This window comes from Chrysemys picta, chromosome 7 (genome assembly GCF_011386835.1).
Source record: "Chrysemys picta bellii isolate R12L10 chromosome 7, ASM1138683v2, whole genome shotgun sequence".
Lineage (NCBI taxonomy): Eukaryota > Metazoa > Chordata > Testudines > Emydidae > Chrysemys > Chrysemys picta.
Window position 1 is genome coordinate 57,492,242 of NC_088797.1, and position 15,159 is coordinate 57,507,400.

At 49.1% G+C, this 15,159-nt stretch overlaps 1 long non-coding RNA gene across 1 annotated transcript; it reads left to right on the plus strand.

Annotated features, from left to right (window-relative positions):
- The first annotated feature begins 1,070 nt into the window (after nt 1-1,070).
- LOC135972927 (uncharacterized) lies at nt 1,071-13,844 on the plus strand. The gene is made up of 3 exons (XR_010589547.1): nt 1,071-1,884; nt 12,034-12,147; nt 13,075-13,844. It is a non-coding gene; the product is annotated as an uncharacterized LOC135972927 (long non-coding RNA).
- The last annotated feature ends 1,315 nt before the right edge of the window (nt 13,845-15,159 follow it).

The following is a 15,159-nucleotide window of genomic DNA, read 5'->3' on the forward strand; positions in this document are numbered from 1 at the left end:
GCACCACCACCCCCTTTGGTGAATTATTGTGCATACACTTGGCCTGGGGGTTCCCTGTCTGTAAAATGAAGCTAACATGTCCTTTGCCTGGCTTGTCTATTTGTATTGTGAGCTCTTCAGGCTGCCTCTTACCATGTGTGTGCTGCACCTAGCACTAGGGGCTCTGCTGTGATTGGCACCACCAGGTGTAACTGAAATATAAGCTTTTGGGGGCAGGAACCTGCCCCAAAAACAGGGTGAATCTCTGGCCCCAATGATGGCCCAACTCCCATTGACTTCAAAGGGGATAGGGTGACACCCCCAGTGTTTAAATAAGTCAGAACAAGCTAATTGTGCCTACAGCTGGTCTATGTAACCACAGGCTCCTATCAGGGGTCCCATTCTCCTCCCTTCTTCCTCTTTGCTTTGCTTGTTTCATCCACTTGTAGTAAACTAGACTTCAGCAGCACAGTGTGTAGTGTTAAGCACATCCGTAAGTCTTGTCGGGCTTGGGGCCTAGATCGTAAGCCTTGTACTATATGTTCATGCAGCACCTAGCACAATTAAGCCTGGATCCTGATCACAGTCTTTGGATGCAATAATAATAATGATGATGTTCCCCAGTTATCTGTCCTCTCTTGTGGCTCCCATGTGGGAGAACTAGGGGACAGTTTTAGATGTCGATTGTCCCAAGAGATAATGGCTTAGTCTCCAGCACCCTTCATCTGGTCTGCAGCCATTGTGGCTGTTATGATCCTGTAAGAGCTCATAAATTAAGTCAGGCTGGCCTAGCTCAGTGAATGGGAGACCTACAAGGAACACCCAGGGGTCATGTGGAGAGCTTGTAGTAACTTGTACTCTGGGTCAGTAATGAGCCAATGCCACCGCATGGTTGTAGGAGGTGCTATGTTGCAGGAGATGAGATCTGTCTGCAGAAACATCGGAAAACAGAAGTCTTTATCACTTATTGTCACAGAAGTTTCCACAGCAATTTTGGCAAAAGTTCTAGAGGCTATTTAAGGATCCTTGCCCCCATTGTACTCCTACGGTTACATTTTCCCTTCCTCATTTCCTTCTCCATTCCCTGTTCCAACCTGTTGTATACTGTTATTGTTTGATATTAAACAACACCAACATTCCACCCCAGAGGTGGCTGCATTTCAGAAGTAGGTGAATTGATCCCTACATACCTCTTACACAGGGGTCATGTGATGATGCTTAATTCAATTCAGTGTTTCCAGAGGGGTTGAGTGGCGGTGATAGGGTGTCCACCCCACACAAGGCCTGAGTGGTTAATGGGGGCCAGAAGGAGCCAATTAACCTTATATGCTGCACCTGGAGGGGAACCAGGGCTTGATAAGGCCTAATGGCAGAGGAAGCCCAGGTGTGGGAGGAGCAGAGCTAGGATTATAAACCAGGAAGTGAGACCAGCAAGGGGTTCCAATGAAGGAGTGTGCAGTTATGCTCTGGGAATAGATGGTAATGAGGTGGTGACCCAGGGAGGAGACTAAGCTCTGAGATCCTGGCCCTGAAACAAGAGACAGCCAAGAGAAGTTACAGGGAAGAGAGGCTGGATAGGAAGAAGCCCAGGGAAACAGTGGCCAGAAGTAGGACTGTGCAGACCTTGGCTGCTGGTTACAAGGTCCCTGGGCTGGAGTCCAGTGTAGAGGGAGGGCCTGGATTCACCCACCAGCCACTGGGAGAGCAACAAAGGGCCTGGAGACTTGAAACAGCACATCACCTGAGACAGTGTCCGGACAGCTTGTCTTGTGGGACTTTGTTACCCTGGAAGTTGGGGCATGACAGTGACCTGGCCAGAGGGCTGAGTGACAAAGAGGGAGCTCCTGAGTCATGGAGACAGAAGGGGTGCAGAGTGAACAACCAATGGATGGGGGTGCCAGTGGGGTAAGAACTAATTCCCAGACTTAGCCACAAGAAGGTGCACCTGTGGTGAGTGAAGCCTTCACACATCCTCAGATCCTATAGGAGTACCACTTGCTACTATCTTTTCATTACAACAAAGTCAATTGAGGAAATTGATACTAGGGGATGATGGGGTAGACAGACCCCATGCTCCCCAGGAAGGGCTTGACGAGAGCCTATGGGCTCAGTAAGCCCTGCCCCACTTCACCTGCGAGAGGGGCTGAGCCTAGAGGGAAAGGAAAGGGGAAAAAGCCAGCTCAGTGGAGGCTGAGGAGGAGGAGAGGGCCTCTTGTGCTAGCCCCAGGAAGGAAGGCCAGGCTGAGGCTAAAGGATGACCAGCCACCAGCCCCTCCCTAGGGGTAGGTGGGCCTGGCACTGGCCTCTTACATCTACCTTGTTTCCCCGGAACTACGTGGGGTTTTCCTTTGCGGGATCTACGGAAGAATGTGTGGGAAGGGGCTGGTGGGAACAGCCTGGAGGCAGGTCACGGTAGGAAGCCACACAGGCAGGAAGCAGAAGGTCCTACCAGCCCATGACAAAGATGGTGCAGAGGCCCTGGAGATAACTAGGGTGACCAAATGTCCCGATTTTATAGTGACAGTCCCGATATTTGGGCCTTTTTCTTATATAGGCTTTTATTACCCCCCACCTCCTGTCCCGATTATTCACACTTGCTATCTGGTCACCCTAGAGATAACGGTAGTCAGGCTGAAGAACTGGCATGAAACTGCTGGGCGATAGACGTACAGAACTCCGTTACCTGGAAAAGGGTGGGAGTTGGGACCATATGTCACCCAGCCATAGTATGGTGCACCAGCCAAGAGCAAAAGTCTAATGATGTGTGAGAGGGGAGTGAGGGCAGCAGCAGCAGTATGATAGCAGGCGACCAGGAGAGGCGCGCTCCAATACTCTGATGGTTTTGTTCCTTGTTAGTGGTTTTATTCCAGTGGCATTTAGAGACTACAATATGCTAGGCACTGAATAATACACGTAGCAAGAGACAGGCTAAATAGATGTAACGCAATCCCTCTGGGTGAGTATCGAACCCCGGCCCTTTGGACCAAAACCCATGCACCTCTGCCGCCTGAGCTAAAAGAGCTTACCCTCTACCTGGGAGACAGGTTGTATTATCCCTATTGTACAGATGGGGACCTGAGACATGGAGAGATCAAGGTATCTGTAACCTCAAATCTCCCACATCTCCTGAGTCCCAGCCCACTGTTTTGGCCATGCAACCACCATTCAGCAACATCCTTTAAACTAAAATCCCAGCAGAGAAATGCAGGTGGACAACTTCTGCAGAAATGCAGTCAGGGGCTGCCCTGCCAGGCCAGCACTTGTGAATGGCTGATGTAGGAAATGGGCAGCAGAAGTTTAATGAATAGTGGTAGCATTAGTGAATGGGAATGGCTAGAAGGAATCTTAAACCCTCTCCCCAGCATGAGGACTGAGTCATGGCATGTTCAGTAGCTCCAAATTGATCCTCCTGAAGGGATATTTACAAGTAGCATAGCAAGGACCTTCCTACGCTCAGATCTCCCAAGGAGCTCTTCTATTAAACGGGTATGTCCTTCAGTCTGAGCCCCTCTCCGACTAGTTCTCAAAGTGGGATGCCAGGGTTGTTATTCCCACCCCATAACCAGGTGGGATGTGGGAACTCTAGTGTGCTGCAACAAATGCTCATATCCTCTGGCAGTGTCTTTAGCAGAGCCTTCCCTGGACTTGCATCTCGGCTCCAGTCCCTGCAATCATTTGTATTAACCAAAGCATCTAGAGCCTTGTCGTGGACCAGGACCCCCATTGTGCTGGATGCTTCACAAACGCAGAATGCCCAAAGCATCTTTTATCTTTCCACCTAGAGACCCAACTGAGATCAATGCATTGTGCTAGGTGCTGCACACACGCATAGGAAGAGACGGCCCTGCCCTGAAAAGCCTGCAATCTAAATGGACAAGACAGGAAGAGAAGGCACAGAGAGCTGACAGGACTTGCCTGAACTCACGCAGTGGGTTAGTGGTGCAACTGAGAACAGAATCCAGGTTTCCTGGCTCCCAGGCCAGTGCCCCTACCCCTCTAAGCAGCCAGCATTTCCTCCACCTATGCCTGCATCGCTACCTTGTTCTGGCACTTCTAGAAAAAGAAGCCACCTCGAGTTGGGCACCCAGATGTGCATAAGCTGTCTGTTCCCTTTAAGATGCTCAGACTTGTAATGGATCCATTGCAGGAGGCCACAAGATGGCTATTCCATCAGTGCTTGTGGCAGGGCCCCTAGTGTTGGCACATGATAACCCCCTGGGCATCATGCAGATGTAACAATATTGCTGGGCTATGATTGGGTGACTGGACATGGGAATCAGTAGTTTCATCATGGAGTGTTCCATGCACCTTCAAAGCAGCCAATCTGCAGACCTCCGGTACTCTCATGAACGCCTCTTTGGCATTACATCTCATTAGAAATCAATAGCTTTCTTTCGCATGCCCTGGCCTGTCTCAGGTCCCTTGTGATACTCCACCCTTATGCTTTAATGGCCCGAGGTGCTCCACAGAACTGCTGCTACCTCTAGCGGTCGTTGTCCATGTAACCTTACTACTAACCATAGCCAACCTGGGGCAACCTTCTCCTGGCTTCCTTTTACCACTCAGCACTTAGTGGTGAGGTTGTAGCACTTCACTTGAGACTTGGTTTCCAGATGCAAGGTGCACGTCTTCCATGGACTGTGCCTTTCAGTTCTATTGCAGAAGAAATAGCCCCCCACAAAGAGCCTTTTCCTGTTCGATTAAAGAGCTGTCTACTCTCTGAAATCTTTTTCTAGCTTCTTGTGGGCCATGATCAAGGCACCTCTTAACTTTATCATGGATAAACTAAATAGACTGAGCATTTTATGCCTTTACTATAAGGCAGGTTTTGCAGACTTTGAATCATTCTTGTAGTTCTTTGCAGTTTCTCAACATCTTTTTCCAAATGAGGACACCAGAGCCAGACGCAGTATTCCAGTAATGGGTCACTAATGCCGTATACAAAGGTGGTAAACCTCCATACACCTATTTGATAGCCCCTTGCTTATACAACCAAGGGTGTGTGAGCCCTCAGAACTACAGCCTTTCCCTGGCAGCTCTCGTTCAATTGTTTCCTCTTTGCCCTTTGCAGGATCACTACATTCTAGGATCCAGGCCCCCATCTTGTATATGTGACCAATGTTCTTTGCTGTGGCTGTAGGGAGCCTACCGTTTTTGAGCCATAAAAGCCTTTGTGATGACTCCTGCGAAGCAAGGTGCTTGGGGAGGCCCCAATGATCACAGCAGGTCCTCTGGGAGGACACTCCCACCCCACGCAGAATGGCACTGTACTGGGGGCAGATAGAATTAGACTCCACGCTGGGCGGGATGCTATGCCAGGCCCTCAAGCAGAGCTAGGCAGCAGGAGTGGAGGGATGTGTTGGGGGCTCTTGGATGCAGTGGACTCTGTCAGGCTAGCCTCTGCCATGGAAGGCAGGAGCCACCAGAGTTAAGCACCGGACTGCCTGTGCTGGATGGAGCCCCCGTGAAGTGTGCCTGCCTCTGGGGAGCAAACTCCCTCGCAGGTGCCACAAACCGATGCATAGGATCAACCAAGCTGGGTATGCACTTAGCGAAGATCCAGGGCTGCAATGACTTTCTGTGGCATCTGCTTGAGGGGATCTGGGCTTGGTGTGGGGGAGGGTGTTGCCAAGTCGCATGTGGCTGTGAGGCCCAGCATGGAGAACAATCATTTCCCTTTGGTGCCTTGAGTCTGTGCCAGGGCAGCAGCATGTCGTACCAGCTTTCCCCTCCTCTCTCCTCCACGTCAGTGTGGGAACCCCCTGAGCCAGTGTCCATGCAACCAGAGGGGTGCTGCGATGTCCAGGGCATTTAGGGGTGACTCAAAAGCCAATGACAATGCTGAGGCCGTGGGTGTAATCTGATCTGGGTTTCTTACTCTGATTGGAGCTCTGAGAGAGCCTACCTGGGCACTATCCTGGGGCTTTGAGAAACTCTCCCACCTGCCTGAGCACTTATGTTGGGACTCTGAGTCTACCAGCCCCCTTATTTCTTTTAGGGAGAGAAGCCACATTTCTCTGTCTTGTCCCTCTGTAGAACCTGAAGAACACTCGGTGCTAATCAGGGTGTGTCCCTCTGCCACTGGGCTGCCACTCCTGCAATGCCATCATCTGCACTTCATTCTCCGTTGCCACTCACGGTGCAGTGGGAGAAGACTGCAGCTCCTCCCCAGCAGCAGCACTCAGCAGAGCTCCCCAGCAGGTGGAGAAAGCCATGTGCTCTGCATGCCAAAGGAAACTAGGTGGGGATTTCCTTCTGGTGCTCCCTCCTGTGTGCTTCCCTTTCTTCCACACAATCCTTTTCTAGAAGGCTGCCCATGCATGGGCCTTTTGTCATGGCCCATATTATGCCAGCATTCACCTAATGCCACTTGAAGCCTTCCTGAGATTGCCTCCACTTCTTGTCTTCATGGTTCTGAGGTATTTTAAAAATAAATCTGTCCATATGTCAGCGATCTGAGCACCTGCATTTCCTACCCCTTTCTGTCCTCCACCACCACCCTGTGTGCAAACACCCTCCGTTCTGTTCACACACATACACATTGTCAGTTCAAGTGCAGATCTCTCCGCTTCTTTCCAGTCCCAGGAGGCTGGTGTGGATTGTGATTCTAAAGGGAAGTATGTTGTAAAAAAACAGTACTGGGCAAATGGATAATGTTTCCCCTTTCTAAAAAGGCCTCTGCCAAGAGAACTCCCTGCCAACTGGAACTGCCATATTCTTGGGCAGTGGGACAATGTCTTGGCATGGGGTGAGACCATTGCAAAGTGAAGGTGATGTCATATCAAGCAGAATCGCGTGTTGTCCGGACTGTCGCTGGGGCTGGGATGCAAGGCGGTGGGGTGACATCATGGTGCCATTCAACATAGTGATATCTCCTGATCCTGAAATGGGACTTGGGAGCAGGTCACCAGCTCTGAATTTCCAGGGTTTCACCTGTTCTAGCCCTGGAGAATAGTCTCAGCTCCCCAAACACACACCTCCACAGATAGTGAGTGTAGGCCTCTCAGTGAACCCAGGCATGGGGGTCAACCAGCACTGGGTGTTCATACAGCTCCCTCTTCTATAGGAGCCCCAGAGCAGGGTGTTTCCCTGGGCATCCCTTTACGCAGGAGTGCTGGGAACACTGCTAAACTTCTGGATGAAGTATGCTAAATTGTCACTGCTGCCGGGTCATGAACTGAGGAGGTGAGGCTACTAGGGGAGGTAGGGAGAGAAGAGACATTAAGATAAGGGGGAACTGAAGGGGCACCAGTGCTGGCAAAAGGGTTCAGGGAGGATTTTTGCAGGAATGTCATTGTGAGAGCGAAACAGTGACAAGAATGGACCTTCCACCAGGAGTCTGTTCCGAGGGGGCAAGGTCTTGGAGGAAGAAAAGGGAGAGAACTAAATCAATGCACAGAGCTTGCAGGAATGTGGTGATTGCAGGAAGCTCCTGGGTCTGGCAGCCCCAGGACACTTGCGGCCCTTGCTTGGCGTATGTGGATGTGTTATGTGGTTTTGGGGGTGGTTGTTGTTTTTTACACTTGTCCCGGTCAGCAGATTAATGGCATTAACGAAGTTTCCATTAGCATCGGAGATTGGGGAGGAGGGGGAAGAGACAGAGGCGTCCAAGCGGAAAGCCACATGACTGCAGAATTGATAAGGCTAAAGATGAAATGGAGCCTCATTGGCAGTAGAGAGGCCAGGAAATGCCACTACAAATTAGCCCCAGGCCTCATTTCTTTTCCCTTCATTATCCAGCCCCCCTCAGGAGAAGAATAGAGGAGGTTATGACCCTCTCCCAACACACACACACACACAGATCTCAAGTGCACCTCTCTCAGTGAACAAAGGCATGGGACTACGTGTGTGGGGTATATCTGTACAGGGCTAGGTGAATCTGTGCATCCCTCTATAAAAGCATGTATATGTTTGTGTATCATACATCTGTGTATGCGTCTGTATGAAAGGGGGGGAGGGTTGTCTGTGCAATCCTTGCAGTCCAGTTGTGCAACCAATTTGTGTTGGTGAGCATTTACTCACATGAGTAGAGACCCAGTGATGTCAATGGGATTACTCACGTAAATTCAACACCCAGAAGGATTCCACCACTGGGACCCTGGTGGGTACTTGTGTTTGTGCTTGTGTAATTGTACAAATCCGTACCTGCCTCTATGCATAGGTCTACATGTTTGGGGTCTGTGTGTGTGTTGCATATAAATGTTTCTGTATGCCTCTATCTAGTTCTGTCTGTAGTTTTGTATGCCTGTGTATCTTTCTGTGGATATTTCGCCTTTGTGTGTTTAATGCGTCTACATGCCTTTGTGTGTTTGCATGTCTGGCTGCATACCCCGTGTGTCTCTTCTGTATGTGTCTGCATGCCTTTGTGTGTATTTGGCTGCATGCCTCTGGGTGTGTATTTCTTCTGGATGTCTACGTGTCTGAGGTGGTTGTTGAGCTTACACTGTACCCGCAAATGAATGAAGATGGCCAAATAGTCCAATGAACGCTGACAAATAGTCATGGTGACAAATGCCCAAGTCCTAGTTCTGCAGATGTGGTGCCTTTGCTGCAGAAGGTGGGTGGGGGAGTGAGGACCTGTTTTAATGACAATTGTTCATAGGCAGCAAGTCTGGGAGATGCAAAAGTGGAGAGGATTTCCTGGGTGAATAAAAGAGGAGTATTTGTGCAGGGCTGGTGGTACCTCCATGCTTCCAGTCAGGAGGGTAGATCCTGAGTGCAATCCCCCAGACAGGGTGCTAGCCATCCGCTATTAAAGTGAGAGACAACCTGGCCCTAGGGTAAACAAGCAAACAACCTCCTTCTGGGCCAGGAAAACAAAAAGAGGAAGAAAAAAGCCAGGGAGGGATGTGTAAATGGAGCTTTGTCCAATGCTGCGGTGTTATGTGAGCTGCATGTGACAATAGCCCTGAAACCCTATGCGAGCAAACTCATAAAAGAGGTCACTGTCTCTTTAATTAAAGCTCCCTGGTTTGAGGTTAAAAACAAACCCAGTGTTTTATGGCCAGGTGTGTGTGTGTGAAAGAGCTGGGAACTTGATCCCCGGCCTAGGGAGGCAGCAAGCAGAGGGGAGATAAGGGAGGGAAGCTTTTTATTAAGGTGTCACTTGAATGCTGGGGGCAGGGCTGCACGGGGAGAGAGAGAGCCCCTCAAGGGACATGGAGCAGAGGACCAAATTTCCAAATAATCAGGAAGGTCGGGGTACCAAAGGATGCAGGAAAAGGGCACCAAACCCCCAAGGCCTATAGAGGCCTAGGATAAAGGAAGCATAACTCATTCTGAAGGCCCAGGGTGGGATATAAAAGGGCAAGCAGACAAGTGCAGAACCCTTGTGAGTGGGACGGGACAGGACAGCTAGGGTGACCAGATGTCCCGATTTTATAGGGACAGTCCCGATATTCAGGGCTTTTTCTTATATGGGAACCTATTACCCCCCACACTCTGTCCCAATTTTTCATACTTGCTGTCTGGTCACCCTAAGGACAGCAGCCGAGGCATGGTAAAGCCCAAGCCCTGAAATTGATTAGGTCTGCAGGCAGGATCTTTGATTTGTTCATGGAAACACAGGGACTGGGCCAGTCCTGAGCAGCTGATTAAATGCAAGAGCCAAGTGGGGAAAGTGCCTTGCCTCGCTCACCCACCTTGTCACTGCTTATAGAGGTGGGTGCTTTAGGGTCACACACACGGCTCGACTTTAGCATAGGCGCAGGCTGAGCGTGAAGGGCTCCGAATGCCCCAGCGCGGTGTGGTTGCTGCTTGGGTACCTGTGGGAGCTTTAAGCATTCTAAGAATAGCAGGGAAGATGCTGCCACCCGGGTTTCAGCGTGGCTCTGTACTCGCGTACTGCCCTGTGCTGCGGACTCTTTGCTGCTACTTTAGCTGTGCTAGCTAGAGTAAAGCTAAAATGGATATGCCTACGGTCACCCTTTCAGTTGCAGTGTAGCCTTAGAAGCCAGGGACCTCCACTTGCTGTGTAATCTCATGTATGGACGGCATTTCCACAGTGCCCATCTCCTGAGCAGCGAGCTCCTATAATGAAGTGCTTATATCCTGTGGCACCTTAGAGACTAACAAATGTATTAGAGCATAAGCTTTCGTGGACTACAGCCCACTTCTTCGGATGCATATGCTCTAATAAATTTGTTAGTCTCTAAGGTGCCACAAGTACTCCTGTTCTTTTTGCGGATACAGACTAACACGGCTGCTACTCTGAAACTTATATCCTGTGTGAGTGACATTTGGTTAAGGCCTCTTCCCTCTGTAGAGAGGCTTTAGTATGTACCCAGCTGTCAATCCTTGTCATTAAAGCCCATCAGCAAGGAGAACAGTACTCAGTTCTCCCTCTTTATTAGCCAGGAGCGCTGCAGCTAAATGACTTGAAGGGGAGATGGGCCAGAACCAAACCCCTGGATCCAAATTTGGATCCAAGTTCCCAGCTCAAACCTCTCTATGTAATGGGCCAAACCTAAACTCCCCCAAATCTGGGAACATTTGGAGTCAGATCTGGATTTTGAAGCCCAAATTTGGGAGCACTGCGCCCATTTTAAAGATAGGAAGTTGGGATATGTCGTTCTGACCCCTGGAGCCAAACAGGGGCTTGGCACCAAGACAGGTAGGCAGTAGTTACAGCCAAAGGCTAATGACACTTATGTACAAATAAGTGAAACTCTCACAGTAGTGTAATGAACAGTCTGTGTATGCACGTGTGTGCGCATGTGCATATATATGTATGTTTATTTGCACCACTGCCCTCTACTCGATGAATCCAGAACTGCTCAGCTGTGTGTCAAAAGCCCTATACTGCTAATAGTGGCTCTCCTTTAGAGCAGGTGCTTGGTGTCCTGTGCCGTGGAGCAGGAGATCAAAGTTCTAACCTCATTGGCACCATGAAGTTCCCTGCAGCCAGTAGGTGACAGCTGTGAGATCCTGGGTTGGCTATTAAAGGGAAGCTGAAACATAACCTACCACAACAAACCACCTGCTCCCCACACCTAATTACAGAGATGAGTAAATTGCTGCGATCTAAAAGGGGTCTTTGGTGTGCTGCATTCTGATAAATGGAAGGCTAATTTGGGATTCTCTGCTCAAAACTGTTTTTTCTTTATTTTAATTTGTATTGACTTTTTTTTGTTTGTTTTTGTAAAGCAAATGTACATACTATTTTAGTAAATAGTTGGTACCGTACCCAGGAAATACAGCAGTCACTAAAAATACCAGTGAAATGAAATGATTCTACCAGGGATGGGGAAAATGGGAAGAGCAGGAATAGGAGAGCTGGGTATATAATTAGCTCATACACAGCACCCTTCAACCATAGAGTCAAGTAACTTGACAAAGGAGGGAAAAGTGTCATTAGCCCCATTTTACAGATGGGGAAACTGAGGCACAGAGAGCCATGACTTGCCTGAGGTCAGTGGGAGAGCCAGGAGCAGGACCCAAGTCTCCTGAGTCCTGATCCAGTTTCCCATCCACTGCTTAAAGGAAAGAGGGGTAGTGGATCAGTAAAACAGTACGGGTGACTAACCACTGGAACAAACTAGCAAGGAAAGGGCTGGATCTCTTGATGTCTTCAGGTCCAGCCTCCATGTCTTTCAGGAAAAGATTCTTTAGTCAAACACAAGTTCCTGGGCTGAGCAAAGGAGTAATTGGGTAACTTTCTGTGGTCTGTGATATACAGGAAATCAGACTACATGATCTAGGGGTCTCTTCTGGCCTTAAATGCAGTGAATCTATGTAAAGTGCAGAGCCAGACTCATCCCTGGTGTAATTCCACTGGAGTCAGCTGAGTGATGCCAGGAATGGATTTAACCCATTTACAGTCACTTACTTGCTAATGCAAGACAGGAAAGATCCCTGTCTACAATTAAATCATTCTTGGTTACCTTGTGCGTGATTCTCCCGCACAGCTTTCAGCCAGGATGTGCTGCCTTCCCTTACGCTAGGTGCTAAGTCTGATTTCCAAAGGCTCCAAATAGCTGGGCCCAGCTGACTGCTGGTGTAACTCCCTCAATGTCTATGAACTAGGACTGAAACCATCCCTCTTTCCCCTCACAGCACCGCTCTTTATCCCTAGCGGATGCTCTGTTAAGAAGTCGTATCGCTGATGTGCATCATCTCCTGTCCTGGAGAGAGTTGGGAAGGAACAGACGGTGGATGATCGATAGTGCGGTCAGTTATCACTAGGCTGGGTTCCCAGTGCTCAGTTCCCCATTGCCCTGCCCCTAGTGTCAGCACACTGGGGGTAAAACGCTGCCAGGTGACAATGGAAACTTGTTACACTTACGTAGCATTGGTGTAAACAGGTGGCCTGTTTATAGTCTTCTGCTCAGTAGGAGCAGCAGTGGTGGCCTCCTTAGTCCTGTTCTGTGCTTTTAATGAGATTTTAACAGGCAACAGCGAGTGGTTTTGCTTTGCTTTCGCTCCCGCTCCACGTGGGCTTGCACCCCAAGGAGGATGTGTTGATTTCATGTATTACTTACTGTGCTGGGGTGGTCTAGCAGCCCCAGACTAGGGTCAGACCCTCTGCTGGCCTTTGTTGACTTCAGTGAAGCTAGGTCAATTTACCGCAGTGGGCCCATAGAGTTAGACCTGGGGTCAATCCCCTGACGTTAGCTTGAGCCTAATCCTCCCCCATTGAAGCTAATGGGGCTGAAATTTTCAAAGTCACCTAGGTGATTTGGAAACCCAGTTCCCATTAACTTTAAAATATTCAAGCTGGGAGCTTTGCCATTGACTCCAGTGGAGCTGGAGCCAGCGCTTGAGCCCAGATCCTCCAAGGGATTTAGGTGCCTGACTCCCACCGAGGATTAGGCCTTGGTTATCTTTTGGTTAATCACTTAACCTCCCTGCACCTCAACGCCTCCATCTGTAAAAACAGGTGCCCTGAGATTTGTCCCCCTGTGTGAAGTTCTGTGAGATGTGCAGCTGGGAAGTGCTCAGTGGTAATAATTATTATGGCGATCAGGAATAATGCCTTGTAGGCATATGAGAGAATTTGCTACTATCTCCTTCTGTTGTTACTGGGGCATTTGGGCTCTTGACAGCTGAGCAGCTCCTAAATGATTATTTTTTTAAGTATCTTAAATATAATCACAGGGCAATTACCGATCGGATCAGAAGCGGCCAGCTGAGAACGCAGAGCTGGCCTGTGAGACTGGAGCTTCCATCGGAATGCGTAAGAGCGAACATGCAGAGAGGAAGGATGATTCAGTGGGTAGGGCAAGCATCCAGGACTAGAGACCTGGGTTCAAGTCCATATCCTGCCACAGACTTCCCATGTGACCTTGGGTGGGTCACTCAGTGGCTCTGTGCCTCAGTTCCCCATCTGGACAATGGGGATAACAGCCTTGCCCACCTCACAGGGTGCTGTGAAGATAAATGCACTGAAGACAGTGAAGTGCTCAGATACTGGGGTAATGAGGGCCAGATACACAGCATAGATCAAAAGTTGTAGTAAGGTGAGTTCTGACATTTAAAAATAGAGCCCTTATAGAAACCCAACAGGATGTAGGATTCACCTTCATGTCCTACTCTGCAGAGCTGAATTTGGATCCAAGTAACTCTCTAATCCTTCAAAGGGCGTCCTCATTCATTCTTCACTCAGGCTTGTGCTGTCTCGAAATGGGAGTTCTGCCTAAGCAATGCCTTCAGGATTGGGCACACATTGACTTACAAGAGAAAGGATGGGTAAGGAAGACAGGGGAGATCTGTGGTCAGTTCTCTACTACAGATTCCGTAGCTGACCCACCGGCAAGTCACTTCATGTCTCTGTGCCCTCGTTCCCTCTGTAAAATGGGGCTAGCACTCCTATCTTTGCCTGCCCGGCTTGTAAGCTCTCCAAGGCTTGGACTGAGACTTCCTATGAATCTGGACAATGGGGCCCAGTGCCCAGGCTTTGTGTGGGTCCTCTAGCTGCTACTGTATTAAAAAACAATAGTAATAATAAAAGTTGGATTGGTAGAACATGCATGTCCACCCCCTTATCCTGGAGCAAGGGAAAGTGGGACAATGAGAGTGGGACAGAAAGGAAAAACCAAGAGACAATTGAAGGGAGTGAGTGTGACAGGTTGGATCACAGAAACCCTCTTGGGAGCTGCCACCCAATGTGCCAAGACTACTTCTACCCCTGCTTTCCCTACCAGCTCGGGGCCCCAGCACCCTGTCTTGCTGAGCCAGACACTCCCATCTGCTCCAACACAGACCCAGGGTCTGAATTACTTGCCCCAAAACTGCAGGTTTACCTGAAAGCAGCTCACAGAAGTATTCTTGTCTTTAACACTCAGATGCCCAACTCCCAATGGGGTCTAAACCCAAATAAATCCATTTTACCCTGCATAAAGCTTATACAGGGTAAACTCATAAATTGTTCGCCCTCTATGACACTGATAGAGAATGTATTAAGTAAAAAGTGATTTTATTAAATACAGAAAGTAGGATTTAAGTGGTTCCAAGTAGTAACAGACAGAACAAAGTAAAAAGCAACAGAGAGTCCTGTGGCACCTTTAAGACTAACAGATGTATTGGAGCATAAGCTTTCGTGGGTGAAGGCCCACTTCGTCGGATGCATGTACATGCATCCGACGAAGTGGGCCTTCACCCACGAATGCCCACTTACATCTGTTAGTCTTAAAGGTGCCCCAGGACTCTCTGTTGCTTTTTACAGATCCAGATTAACACGGCTACTCCTCTGATACAGAACAAAGTAAGTCACCAAGCAAAATAAAATAAAATGCGCAAATCTATGTCTAATCAAACTGAATACAGATAAGATCCTCACTAGTTCCAGAATGCTGCCTTTTAAAGACTAATCTCCTTTTAGCCTGGGTCCAGCAATCACTCACACCCCTTGCAGTCACTGTCCTTTGTTCCAATTTCTTTCAGGTATCCGGAGGGGGGGGAGGGGGGAGGAGAGGCGCTCTCTTTAGCCAGCTGAAGACAAAATGGAGGGGTCTCCCAGGGGTTTAAATAGACTTTCTTTTGTGGGTGGAGATCCCCTCCTCACTCCTATGCAAAGTCCAGCTCCAAGATGGAGTTTTGGAGTCACCTGGGCAAGTCACATGTCCATGCATGACTCACAGTTTTTACAGGTAGCATCCATTGTTTACATGCTACCTTGAACATCCTCAAGTAGACTTCTTATGTGGATTGGAACATTCCAAGATCCATTGTCCTTTACGTGTT